This window comes from Cottoperca gobio, chromosome 11, assembly GCF_900634415.1.
Source record: "Cottoperca gobio chromosome 11, fCotGob3.1, whole genome shotgun sequence".
In the NCBI taxonomy this organism is placed as follows: Eukaryota; Metazoa; Chordata; class Actinopteri; order Perciformes; family Bovichtidae; genus Cottoperca; species Cottoperca gobio.
In genome coordinates this window covers 5,180,378-5,194,391 of record NC_041365.1, presented here as the reverse complement: position 1 = coordinate 5,194,391, position 14,014 = coordinate 5,180,378, and positions in this window count along the sequence as shown.

Below are 14,014 nucleotides of genomic sequence, written 5' to 3'. Positions count from 1 at the left end.
AATAAATGATGTAAAAAAATAAAATCCCTTCCGTGGACTCCCTCCATTGTGATAGGGGTGCAACAATTCTGATAAAAAGATTCATAATTTAAGTTATTTATCAAACACACATGTCAAATGTGAAGATGTGCTGCTTTCTTTCCTCAGTTGTATGCATTTTAAATTCAATATATAAAAAGTAGCCTTCCCAAAATTGAATTTGGTTTAAAAATAAATACTATTTACCTTTAAATAGATTTAATTTAATAGATTTGGAGAGAGTTGAATCATGGATATTTAGCCCTATGAGAGCTGCAGATACAATAACTGCTATTATGTGTTGCAGTAGCATCAATCACACAGAAGATTCTTGTTTGTGTACTAGCCTGGAACAGAAGTCATATCTCCCACCCACGCGACAAAACCTCTTTCAATCTCCCTAAGGGAAATTTAAATGATAAATATATCCCAGCAAACAGAGCTACATGTTGACGTAGTTTAGGCCTATATGGTCTTCCACCCAGTTTGTCCTCTCCTTCAGAGGAACCCTCACTGAGCGAGGAGGGTCACATCCTCCGTTCACAGAGCAGACAACATCATTAGCGGGCACACAAGGGAAATATTTAGGCGTATAGGCTGCCACAGTGGCACTGCCTCTCTAAGATGACTCTGACCCCCAGTCACTTTAAAGCGGTGACTGGGGGTCAGAGTAATGCTGATAGCTGTTCATTGATGTATGATTTCATGTATGGATTTATGTGTTCTTACTGATAAGTGTTATCATCTTTATCAAATCCTACTTTATCTCAGCAGACGCCAAAAGAGAAACAACTGTATTGAACATGGCTGCTACTACAGGCTACTTCTGAGGTTTCTTTTTGGTTATGAGACTAGTAATCTAAGCAAGTTTTCACAGACCAACTACAGTCACATACACACCTGGGGTGGCCCAGAAACACACACACACACACACACACACACACACACACACACACACACACACACACACACACACACACACACACACACACACACACACACACTGTAATTACTGCGGAAGCCAAGTGCCTTGTTCCTGCCCCCTGGGCCACTCGGCAGGGCGTTGCTAGGCAACGAGGTCTGATCTGAAGAGGCCTGTGTGATGGTGGTGGTGGTGGTGGTGGTGGTGATGGTGATGGGAGGAGGCTATGGTCTGTTATAGATAACTAAATGCCACACATAAGAAAGCCCATTTCCAATATTCAGTGATATAATACTGTATGATGTAAATGTATTCACAGCTGCAATAAAGTTTAAATTTAACTTTAAGTTCTCATATTGATAACAAAGTCTTTGAACGCCTTTACACATTTAAGATCAATTTAGCATCAGAAAAATGTTAAAATGATGAAATATATACTGGGAATAAATTGATATTATTACAACGTGAAGAAAGTGAAAGTGGCTGTAATACTGGTCTTTCAGCCACTAGATGACGCCATACACCAGATGGGGCTTCATAGTTGTTAACGTAAGATAAGATAAACCTTTATTGATTCCCAGAAGGGTAATTATTTTGTTTACAGCAGGACAAAAACAACAATAGTACAGATACATATCGAAAGTAAAAAATAAAACAAGTTTTAAATAATAAAACGAAAATAAGAATTACAAAAAATTTGAAAACTAGACTAAATACTGTATAACTCCACCTTGCTTAGTGGTAAAAGAAGTATTCAGAGCTTTGGTTATGTAAATGTAAATATTTTGCACTTAATCAATTTCCCTACTGATCTTGTATATTTAAAAAAATACTATTTAGTTATACTCTGTTTTACTTCAACACAGTCTGTTACAGTAGGTTTGGAAAAACATTAATCACAAAACTACTGATTAAGACTAAAAAAAACAGGTCACGATGAGAGAATCGAAGCACAGATCAAATGTAGAAAGAACAAATAAAGCCAGAATTTTTAACATTTTAGACGTTTTGAGTTCACAAGAAAAATCATGTGACTAGATTTTAGCATGTAGTCACGTTTACTCTTTAAAGCTGGGCACTTTCCACCATTTCTGCAGGCTTGTATCTCTTACACGCAGCTGAGAGCAGAGCAAAATGCCTTTGATTTGACCTTAAAAGTAAAGTTTCATTGTGATATGTTAAGTTGTTATAAACAGCTTTATAAGAGCACATTTAAAACTGAATATGTAAATGGTGGATGATGCATGTATTTTTGCATGTTGTACAATCTTGATTCATCAAAACTGGAATTTGTTTTGTACCTAGTCAATATATGTTTTTATTATTAATAAACTCCTAGTTGGCCCAAATGTATAGAGACATCAGCATTGTAATTCAGGCATATTGCTGCCCCTCTAAGCTATGGAGCATCATTTCAAACACCTCTGATGGATTTTATATGCATTTATTGTCCACCTCACTTTCACATGTCTCGTGAGTATGAAAAACGACGGCGTGTGCGTGCATGGGAATGTAAAGTTGAAATGGTGCAACTATACCTAAGCGTGTTGGCATGTGTGAGTCATTAAATGCTTGCATGCATTTTTTTTGCATGATATCCCCAAGCTTTGTGCAATCGAATGCGTAGGTGTGCGTTTGTCACACAGGCCTCGGCGTCAGGATGTCTCCCTTTCCTAAAGGTTAAGTTGTAAAGAGAGAGATTTACGACTTCTACCATGAGTTTTGGCAGATGCCTAAGTTGTTCATACCATCTGTGTGTGTGTGCGTGTGTGTGTGTGTGTATGTGTGTGTGTGTGTCTGTGTGTGTGTATATGTGTATGTATGTGAGAGAACGTGTTGACAGGTGATAAGAGACATGTTTCACATAACTTTCCTCTAACAAGCTACAAGGTGTTATTAGATGAGATAGATACACTGGATACTGGATAATCATTCTGTACTCATCCTTTAGTGCCAGTAAATTTGTATGACAACAGGTTATGTCACTTCTTGGCTATGGCTCATAACTTCTTACTGGTATCACGTTACAGCATATGTACACACAAAAACACACACACAATCTTTGGACGATTTGGACGAACTGTAGCTGTAATTCTAAATTGTTTCCACTTTCTATCTATCCATGAAGTATGACTGCAGTAACCTGAGAAGACGTATAGCGTGATAACGGTTTGTTGTTTAATTTCTGGAAACATGACACATCACATTACACTGAAATGGACTGGCTGGAAGCTCTGTGAAAGTTGGCATAGTCTCACTTTAATGATAGTTGACTGATTGATGCTTCCTGCATGGTGTCTGGATCAAGTGGAAAACAACCGGTGTGTCTCAGTGGGCATGGTGCCAGTTCAGGGTGTGGGTGGGACATGTGTCTAACCCACACCTTTGTTGAGGTGAGCGTTTTCTCTCTGTGGCTGGATGCTTTACCTTTAGCACACATGACTTGTGTTGCTATGTGCCCTCACAAACTAAAACGGATTGTATCTTCGTCTTGAACTACTAAATATATTACAGGGAATCTACTGCGGTCTGAGGTGGGCTGCCTCACATGTCGAAGTACTCAAAAGAACATTTTTACCCCAGGAAATACTTTGCTATCTAATATCAATATTTGATGAATTTTTAATGTCATTGATGACAGTTGTTCATTTGTAGGAAGCTTACACTTATAGGGCTGTTCAAAACAATCAACAAACTTCTAGTAAAATTAGCATTATGTAATACAAAAAGGTCCCTCATCCCAGATGCTTTAATGTTAAAAGATCCCTCAAAACAGATCAAATCACTTTTATACAACACATACAAATGTGAACAGGTAGGGTGGAAATAAGGGAGCGTTATTATAATCACCACAATAAGTTACATCAGTATGAACTTGTATGACATCCAAATATAGAAATATGTTTCATGACATCATGCTGGTTGTCACACCCTCCATTATTTTGTCTCAGTTGGAAATGTTGCAAGACTCTGATATGGCTGACAGGAGTGTGTGTCTCTGTGTGTGTGTCCGTGTGTTCCTGTGTGTGTGTCCGTGTGTTTCTGTGTGTGTGTAAAAGTAAATAACAATGCTTTCTGTGAGTTTGTGTCAGTGGGGGTTTGTCATCAGGATACACATTTCACAGATTCTGTCAGTGTCTAAAACATGGTTTAATTGTCTGGAATAATAATCCTTTAATACTTGAAAATAAACGTTTCTGGTCTAGCGTGTGTGCGTGCAGGGCGTGCGTGCAGGGCGTGCGTGCGTGCGTGCAGGGCGTGCGTGCAGGGCGTGCGTGCGTGCGTGCGGGGCGTGTCAGTCTGAACTCAGAAAAGATTCTGAAGGAATTCTTTCGCAATTACCCAGAACACCAGAGTGCAGAGCGGAATGTCAACCACAGTTGTCATGGTAGCCAACCGAGAAATAGCCAATCAGTGGCTGGATGGCAACGCATCACAGAGGCTGAGCATCAATTGTGACTTTAAAAAAATCTCTTGAAGACCTCCAAGGGGGAAAAAACTCTTACAACTTGTTACAATTGAACACTCAAAAGATGCTGTTCAACAGATCAGAATCTATGCACCAAGGACAATCTGAAGGCATGTGTGCTTTTAGTCTGTCTGTGTGAACGGTGCACGGTGCACTGTGTCTATTGTATTCATAAAAGCTCTAACTTTAATTTCGGACGGTGAGATCATTAATGAGGGGATCAGGGCTCTCTACAGGGGACGGTAGTTTTAATTGGAAATGACAGTTTACACAAATGATGAATTATTAACTAAAACTATTTCAATTGTTCAGTGATTGCTGAATTTGAATAATTTTATATGAATAATTACGAGATCACAATTCTAAAACGAGCTTTTCTGAAATCTTGTAAATGGACAACAGGAAATAGGGATATGATAGATGGAGCTAATCATCAATATTACATCATACAGTACATTCATTTAGAAGATACCCGACTTGAAGCTGCCAAATGAACATCTTTACAGGATAACAACATGGCTTTTCAATATAGCATGATTTGAAATTCATCAAGGAGTGGTATCTCAGTGTTTTTACCATTTGAACTCAACCATTACCTGCGAACATGAGCTGTATAATATCCCTTAAAGCTGCAATCCATTAAAGCTAAACAATAAAAGATAAAGCACACACTCCTTGTACCTACAATGCTTTGGCAGACTCATCAATAATACAAAATATCCATCTATACTTTATATAAATACTTTTTTGCATTCAAGGTACAAATATGACGCTAAGACTCAATTAGTTGTGAAATTTTGTCTACCAACACATGAAAACATGTCACTTATACAGGAACTGCTGCTTTTCACTAGTGTGCGGGAAACACCACTCAAAAGACTTCAAACACTAACATACTGTTTAATGCTTTATCTGCAGCTTCGTTCCAACAACAACAGTGAGGCCGAGAGCTGAACGTAATTACAAGTCCTGCGATTCAGAAGACGCCTTCAAAGACAGTTTCTGAATGACCAGAATGTGCAGAATGTATGCTGGGGACAACTGCAGGTGTTTATTATATGCATTCATCTGCGCCGCTGTGTGCATGTCTTTAAGCATTTTTCACATCTGTGTGTTCATACAGCAGGTCAGGTACCTTCCCTCTCATCATCACATACTGTACATGCACAGATAATATTGGAGACATTACATGTGCACCAAGAGAGGGGAAAAGTCAAACTGCGGTCAGCCTCCAGAGGCATACGACCCCAGAGGTCCAAAGGTCATGACTAAGAGCTCCTGAGGACAGGAGGTGCTCTAAGATGTAACATCATTATGTCAGAGATAGGAGCAAAACCTTGAACTAAAACTGAACTCTGAGTCGAAGCATGACCTCATATAAATCATGCGTTAAAATGCAGTTTTAAATGAAGTTGAAAGTGTATGATGATTTGTTCTGCCGTTGTGAAGCAGGCAGTGAAATGCGTAGTCACACTTTAAAATGATTCAAGTTTGAGGTTGCAGATACAAATGACAGTCAGTATTAGTATTAGGCAACAATAACAAGATTCCTAGTGATGTATTTTTTTAGTTCAAGACACTAAAACCTTCCCTCTTTGTTGGTGAGGGGCGGGTGTTATTGTGGAAAACTTTGAAAAGGAAATGCGCTTAGTTGTTTCACAGTTATAACTTCACTTCCCAAATGCAGCTGAACTCAAAGACGCAGAATTAAGCTGAATTGAAAGACTATTAAAGAGAACGGGACCCATGCTGTGCTTTCAGACAGTGAGCAAGCATGTGTTTAAACAGTCCCTTTGAAGCCAAATGTGAAATGATTAAGTCCGCTTAGAAGTCTGTGTGGCTCTTCGGTGTGCGTTTGTGTGTGCGTGCATGGACCTCTTTGAAGATGGTACTCTTGTACGAGTTCAGGAAGACCTTTACAGCAGTGCTAAGTGGAGGGTGCAGCACACCATAAAGATCCAAGATAAGTGTGTAAATGTGTGTGTGTGTGTGTGTAGTTCAGTGCAGGACCTGACATGACTTGCGGGCCCGGTAGAGCTGACGCCAACCCCTTGTTTCTGGCTGTCTGTGTATGTCCTGAATGACAGCCCAGAGGCAGTGCATGTGTGTGCGGTTAGGTGGGAAAAGAAACGTTTCATGTTTGACGGGAACCATCAATAAAACAGCAACCATGAAATCACCTCAAAACCACCTGAACCTGGTTCCAGAGTGTGTGTAGGAATGTGTGTAAGATTGTGTGTGAGAGAGAAAAAGAGAGAAAAGGAGAGAGAGAGAGAGAGAGAGAGAGAGAGAGAGAGAGAGAGAGAGAGAGAGAGAGAGAGAGAGAGAGAGCGAGAAGGAGAGTAGAGGATGTGTATTGACCTGCATTATTTCCTCTAATCTGTTTCACGCCTCCATCCAGCCTGCCCAGATTGATGACCACATCAAGTAAAATGTGTGTTGTGTGTTTGTGTGCAGAAATGGTGATAATGTAAAAAAAAAAAGTCTTCCATTTAAGCTCGCTTTATACTGCACACATTTTCAGCCAAATCTGGGGTGGTGTTTTGCTTTTCTTTGTGGAATAAATTAACAATTTGTTGCAGGGCAATTAGCATGAAAAAGCAAGCAGCTTTTTTCCAGTCAATTTAACATCAAGCCATCTCTCAGTGCTTTTCTTAACCCCCTCTCTTCTTCTGCTCCCTCAGACCCCAAATTTTATGGCTGGCATTGTGGCGAGGTGAAGCGCAATGAGTGGGAGGAGCGCTAGTTAACCAGGAACATAGCATGAATAGTGTGTGTGCGTGTGTGTGTGTGTGTGTGTGTGTGTGTGTGTGTGTGTGTGTGTGTGCACGTGTATCTATCTGCATGTATGTGCTGGGTGTTATTGCTTGGGTTTGTGCTGAAAAGTCCTTTAGTTCACATAGAGTAAAACATGGTAATCCTATTCACACACCACACATTAAAAAGTAAGTACACATTGCTAAGAAGAAAAGGTTTCATTTCCTGAAGGACATTTAAGTGCAGTGGAGGATTGTAACTAATTACATTTACTCAAGTACTGTACTTAAGTACAATTTTGACATACTTGTACTTACTAAGTACTGAGTATTTCCTTTTTTTTACTACTTTATACGTCTACACTACAATTAAGAAGAAAATGTTGTACTTTATATTGCAGTTTTTGGTATGTGTAGCTGATAATACTTCTGTACGTTTACTTAAGTAACATTTTGAAATCAGGATTATTACTTGTAAGGGAGTTTATGTAGAACTTGGAGTTTCTACTTTTACTTAAGTAAAGGATCTGATATATATATATATATATATATATATATATATATATATATATATATATATATATATATATATATATATATATATATATATATATATATATATATATAGAACCCATATGAACTGGAAACATTTTTAAAAAGTGTCACAGGATCCTTAAAAGTCTTAAAGGGCATTAATTCATTAAATTAAAATGATTTAGTCCTAAAAATGATCTGAGAAATAAGATTTTATGAATCGGTTTTTTTCTGATGTTGCATTGTAAAATCTCAAAATAATAATAAAAAATAAATAGATAATTGACCAAATGCCTCTCGTATTAACATCACACAGATCCAGACTGCACATTAAATGTAATTCCAGGTGGCAATAAAAAAAACATATAATGCTATGTATGTTTATGTATACATAGCATTACATACATATATGCAGTTGAAGCACTTCAGGTCACTTAAACACTTAAACATTTAAGTGTCAGCACTGAAAAGAGTTGAAGTGTTCACGATGAAATTGTTGAAATGCCAATTACGGGTTGTGGGGAGTGAAAGCACAAAGCAGACTTGAACTGTTGCTTGTGACACCAGTTGACTTGTAAGCTGTGAAGCAGTTGAATTCTCAGTTCACGTTTAAGCTGAGAAAGTAATTTAAGTTGATGTTGAAGCTCTGGAGGTAACTGTGTGCACTTAAAGCAGCTGAAGTGTTATTTTACATGAACAAATAGCAACAGCTTCAGGTTTCTTAGCTTAACATTAACATTTCCATAAACTTTATAACAGAGGGGGGGGGGGGTGGAATAGTGGAATTTCCCTTAAGAAAAAAACCACATAAATGCGCACTTAAATCCACACACAGCTCACTGTCATGGCTGGTTGTCCTCGGAGTAGCAAAGGGAGAAGAGACCCCACAAACAAGCCTTCTGGTGGGGATGGGGGAGTCCACTTAATCACTACTTGCCTCAGACAGACAGATGGACTGCTGGCCAATGAGACGCAGAAACATACACACACACACACACACACACACACACACACACACACACACACACACACACACACACACACACACACAGAGGCACACCTCGAAGATGACCTAGACCCCCCACGCTGAGGTAGCAGTGATCAGATGCATCAAGTTCATCCATCAACACTGAAAGTGAAAAATGACGTCTGGAAGTGTATGATTATGCTCCTGGGCTTCTACGCATCAATCAACGGACAGACACACACACACACACACACACACACACACACACACACACACACACACACACACACACACACGATGGACCACACATTAAACACAGAGAAGACGCAGAACTTGAAAAATGAACAAGAGTAAATTAATCTCCTTGTCTGAGAGGTGTGTGTGTGTGTGTGTGTGTGTGTGTGTGTGTGTGTGTGTGTGTTGGTGAATCAGAAAGAGGGATGAACAGTGTTATTGGTGAAGAGAACAGAGATCACGGTCAGAGCAGGATTTAATCAAGGAGAGCTTGAGAACAAGTTTGTGTATGTGAGGTTTATCTGAGTGCTCTTCACTGGTTGATGCTGAAGATCATCACCAGCTTCAGTCGAGTAAAACAAATCTTACACAAGCTTTAAAAGATTAGACAAATCAAAACATGTGTGACATGTGTGGAATCACCAGCCTTTCTGTTCTTACGTCTTCATCACCCGCTCGCTCCTCTTCTTCTTCTTCTTCTTCTTCTTCTTCTTCTTCTTCTTCTTCTTCTTCTTCTTCGCCTTCTTCTTCTCTCCCTCTCATCCCCGTCCCTCCCTGGTGTGTGTTACATGCCACTATTGTAGCGTGTGTAATTCTATGAAACGGTGATGTGTGTGTGTGCGTGTTGTGTCTCAATTTGTGTGTCAGAGGCAGCTGTGGCAAATAGACCTTAATAACAGACTTTAAATGCCACATCCGCTCCTACTTATCACGTTAACCCCCACAACAGTTCCCTCTTGCGACATAAATACAATGCTACTGGTTCCTCTGTTCATCTATGTTTTACAGCAGAAATCACATAGTGTAGGTTTAAAGAAGAACCCTTTTCAAAGTAAAACAAATAACTGAAGAATTCACTTTCAAAGAGAGATGTTCATGACAAAGAGAAACAATCTTTACCATATTTTATTTATTCTGTATCTGTCAGTTAATGGTATTTTCTTCCATAGCATTGTCATTGTTCTTACCCATAACCTCGGCTAGCTACCTCCTAACATGTACCACAGCATTAATGCTGTCATGGAACCAGCTGGTAGACCAGAGAGACACAGGTGTTTAAAAATAAATGCAAAATATTTCTGACAATAATTCAGGGCCCATAAAAGAGATAAGTATAACTAAATTGAAGCACTAGCAGAAGAGAACAAAGCAGCACAAACCGACCTGTCAAACTGAGACATGTGGTAATTATTAAGGCTGAGTGATAAGCAAATTTATATATTTAATTGGCGTGAGCATCTCCATATTAATTACATTTAGATTTACTAAATGTGGAATAGTGCACAGTGCAATGCAACAGAGCTTGGCATAATTTAAAATCCGGATTTATTCATTTTAAACCTAATTTTGCTAAACTAAAACTAAAACTAATCATATCAGAACATAGCAGAGTGTTTGCAGGTTTACTTTATTTAAATAGCACCTCTCTAGAGCAGAATGTCACAAAGTTCTTCACAATAAAAGAACACATCAAACCACAAATCATGTGTACTTGTAAAATGCATGGTGTTGCCTACAAATTCCTTTCTGTTGGGTATAACAACTAAATGTGCAGAAACTCGCTTGAGTTGCGTAACATTAAGTCTGCATTCATTTTTAACTATGCTACATGATAATGTCATGGTGGTGCAGATTGATTTGAAACGTCTGCACTGCATTACCTCAAATACAATAATATAACTTGACCAAAAACAAAACATTTGTTTTAAGATAATTACATTTCAAATGATAAAGAATGAATGGAAACAGTGCATGTGTGGAATGGTAGAAAAATTATTTATGTGATTTGGATTTCTAAAAAAAAAAAGCAATAAAAATGCTCAACTGTGATTTAACACAGTATGTGAAAAAAACCTGACCTTTTAAAGCGTTTTCTGGGAAAACGGTAACAGACGGTAAAAACACCAATAAAGCAGGTAAGAGAGGAAAGGAAGGTGAGCAGAAGGCGGAAGAGAGAGATTAATGTGTGTGATCAGAAACTTGTGATGTTCTGCAAACTAACCGGTCACCAGCCATCGTGTGGAAAATTAGAGCAGGTGACAGAACGGACGTCACAGTGACAGGAGGAGAGACTGAGACGGACTTCAGCAGTGCGGTTCCCATATTTTAATGTCAAAAGAAGATGAACAGAGAGATGTAACATCTCAGGCTGCAGTTAAATGTCACATTCATCACCTGACACAAAAAATATTTGTTGTTAGATGGGATCAAATACACAACTTTGTCCTGAACTTTGGAAGAGTAAAGCTCTTGCTTTGTGTTCCCTCTTTCTGTTAGCATCTAGAAGTAGAATATTCCTCATTCCGGTGGCGACCTCATGGCTAAGTAAAATAGGAGATACCACACTGTCTGAGAGGCAGCTATAGTAAGTCAACAGACTGCAGCGTGAGTGGATAAAAGCTATTGATCTGCAATCAACACGCTCCGTTTGAAACGTCTGAGATAAAGCCACCTCACAAATGTCAACAGCATTTGAAGGAATCAATGAAGACTCCTCCTTCAGACGCATCTCATTAATATGTTGGCGCGCAGAAAGGGTGCTCGGTATAAATCAGCAACTTTATTGTCAGTGGTTAACAGAGACGAGACGAAAGTTGATGGAGCTGCAGAGAAACTCATAACGCAAGCAGCTTTGGCAAAGATACCACTTTGCACGAGTGTGTTTCTGTGTGTGTGTGTGTGTGTGTGTGTGTGTGTGTGTGTGTGTATGTGTGTGTGTGTGTGTGTGTGAGCTTTTCATCCACTCCAGTTACTAATCACAGTCTCATTCTCTCTCACCCTGCATAATTCTCCCCCTCGCCTTTATAAATCTTTCCTCCCTCTCCACCTCTTCCTCTCTTTCTGTGGGCAGAGACAGCAGATGTGTTGGCAGCTTAAATGACCTCTGTGATGTATGATTTAACAAACCCCAGGCATCCATCAACCCTAACCTAAGTGTGTGTCTGCATGTGTGTGTGTGTGTGTGTGTGTGTGTGTGTGTGTGTGTGTGTGTGTGTGACTGTAACAAAGGGAGAGAGAGAGAGAGAGTCATACTCATAAAGTACAATTTCAATTCACCTTCAGCCCAAACTTGTGCCTAACAAACACACAGTAGAGGCCTCTCCTCTCCTCTCCTCTCCTCTCCTCTCCTCTCCTCTCCTCTCCTCGTCCATGAATTCATCCTCGTTCCTCCTTCATTTCATGAATGAGCGTGTCTGCTGGTGAATTTAGATGTTCTGTATACATGAATGTGAATGAAGCGCTTCAACAGTGTGATTACATTGGCCAGGATTCCCTCAGTCTGCTGCATAGATATACTGATGAGAGTTGCCCTATGTGATCCCTGCATGTGTGTGTGTGCAGTAAAGCCTATTTGTTGTGAGAACCTGCAAGATGCATGTAGCAAGAGATATGGAGAGTTAGACAAAGAAAGCAAGTTTAAGAGTGTGTGCATGAGGAAAAAGAGGGGTTTCGGGGGCTTATTGGTCCTTCATTGTAAGTGCAGATGGGATATTGTAAATTGCATATGTGAAAGTTTTCATCAGAGCAAACCAGAACACGTTTTCCCTGCTCTGCTGCCACAGTCGTCCATCAGCCCCGCACTGACAGACGGCGGACGTGCCCTCTCCACGCAGTAATTACAGGAAGCCACGGAGGAGCTGCTCCAGGCACATCCCGGCACACGGCTCACCTGGATGACTTTTTCTCTCTCTCTCAATTTGTTTTAAGGTTTGAGTTTAAAGGTTATTAAAAGACAAATTCAGGTCAGACTGTCAGAGATGCTCCAGTATTGTTTTCCTCTGGTGCTTTATATACTCAGGACATATTTTATGATTTCTAAAGTTTTTGTCAGCCTACAAAAGTAGGTTAAGACTTTAGACATGATAATAAAAATAAACTGTATTAGTTTTGATAACTTGACGTTATTAAACTATTTCAGTTCAGTTTATTATTCACAATATTATCTCCAAGGGAATTTTTATTCATTACCTCCCTCCTGCCATTCCTTAAAATAAATCACAAACAATAAAAACATATAACAGATTTTTCACTGTGGAAACCTGTGACTGACTGAAGACTGACTGAAAACAAATTGTGTATTTAAAATGTAACCGTTATAATGTGTTTGTCGTGCTGTTATCACAGATCCTTAAGCAAAGGGCAGTATGATACCTCACCTCTGTGAACCTCTGTTATGCACCATTGATAAGGACTTAAATGGCCTTATCTTAGCATTTAGGTGGACAATGAAGTAGTGGACTATTCTATTTTTACGAGTTTCATTTTACAGCCACTGTTCAAGTCAAATTAGCAATTCATACAGAAAAAAAGAGTGTCCCTTTGCTTTCTTAGATCACCAAAATGTCAAGCAACCACAAATAAGAAAGTAAAATGATAAAATCCTGAGAGTATTTATTCAACAATAGAATAAAGACGGAAAAGAGGAATGGAAATGCAACAAAGCTGAGGAGATGTTTCAGTTTCAGAGAGCATGAAAAGAGTTTATTTAAATCACTTTTGAAGTTCGCTTTTTTCCTTTCTTTTACCCAAATTGATTGGCTAACCCCCTGGTTGTAATGGATATTTTTTAGGTCATGTATAGCAGCTTGTCTTTTGACTCTCTGATTCTCCTGCTAATTGTCTCAGCAGGGCAGCTGACCAAGATGGCTGCCGCGGCCCCTGGATCACCGTGACTATACTCTGCCAACAAAAGGGGAGTTGAGGAAAACACCAAGGAGAAATAAAATACTTCACCCATCCCTCTCCCCGAGAGGTGCCAGATCTTTATTTCACTCTTTTCTCTCTGCTTTTTTCTGTCTCAGTGCCCACAAAGTGATTGGAAAGCACACGACAATCTTTTTTTGTTGACGTTCGATGGCGCGTGATAATGTGGTCATTATCATCGCTAAAGGAACAGGTTGGGGCTCAGACAGGGTTTCACTGGGGGCCTTTAAAGAGCACACACACACACACACACACACACGCACACACACACACACACACACACACACACTTTCAGTGTGGGAAAAGAATGCATTTAAAAGAGGGACAGCTGTTTGGGTGGCTCGTGAGGATGGCAAGATGGCCTACTGTAAACTCCACCTGTGCATACGGCCTACATGCCTCAGGCTGTG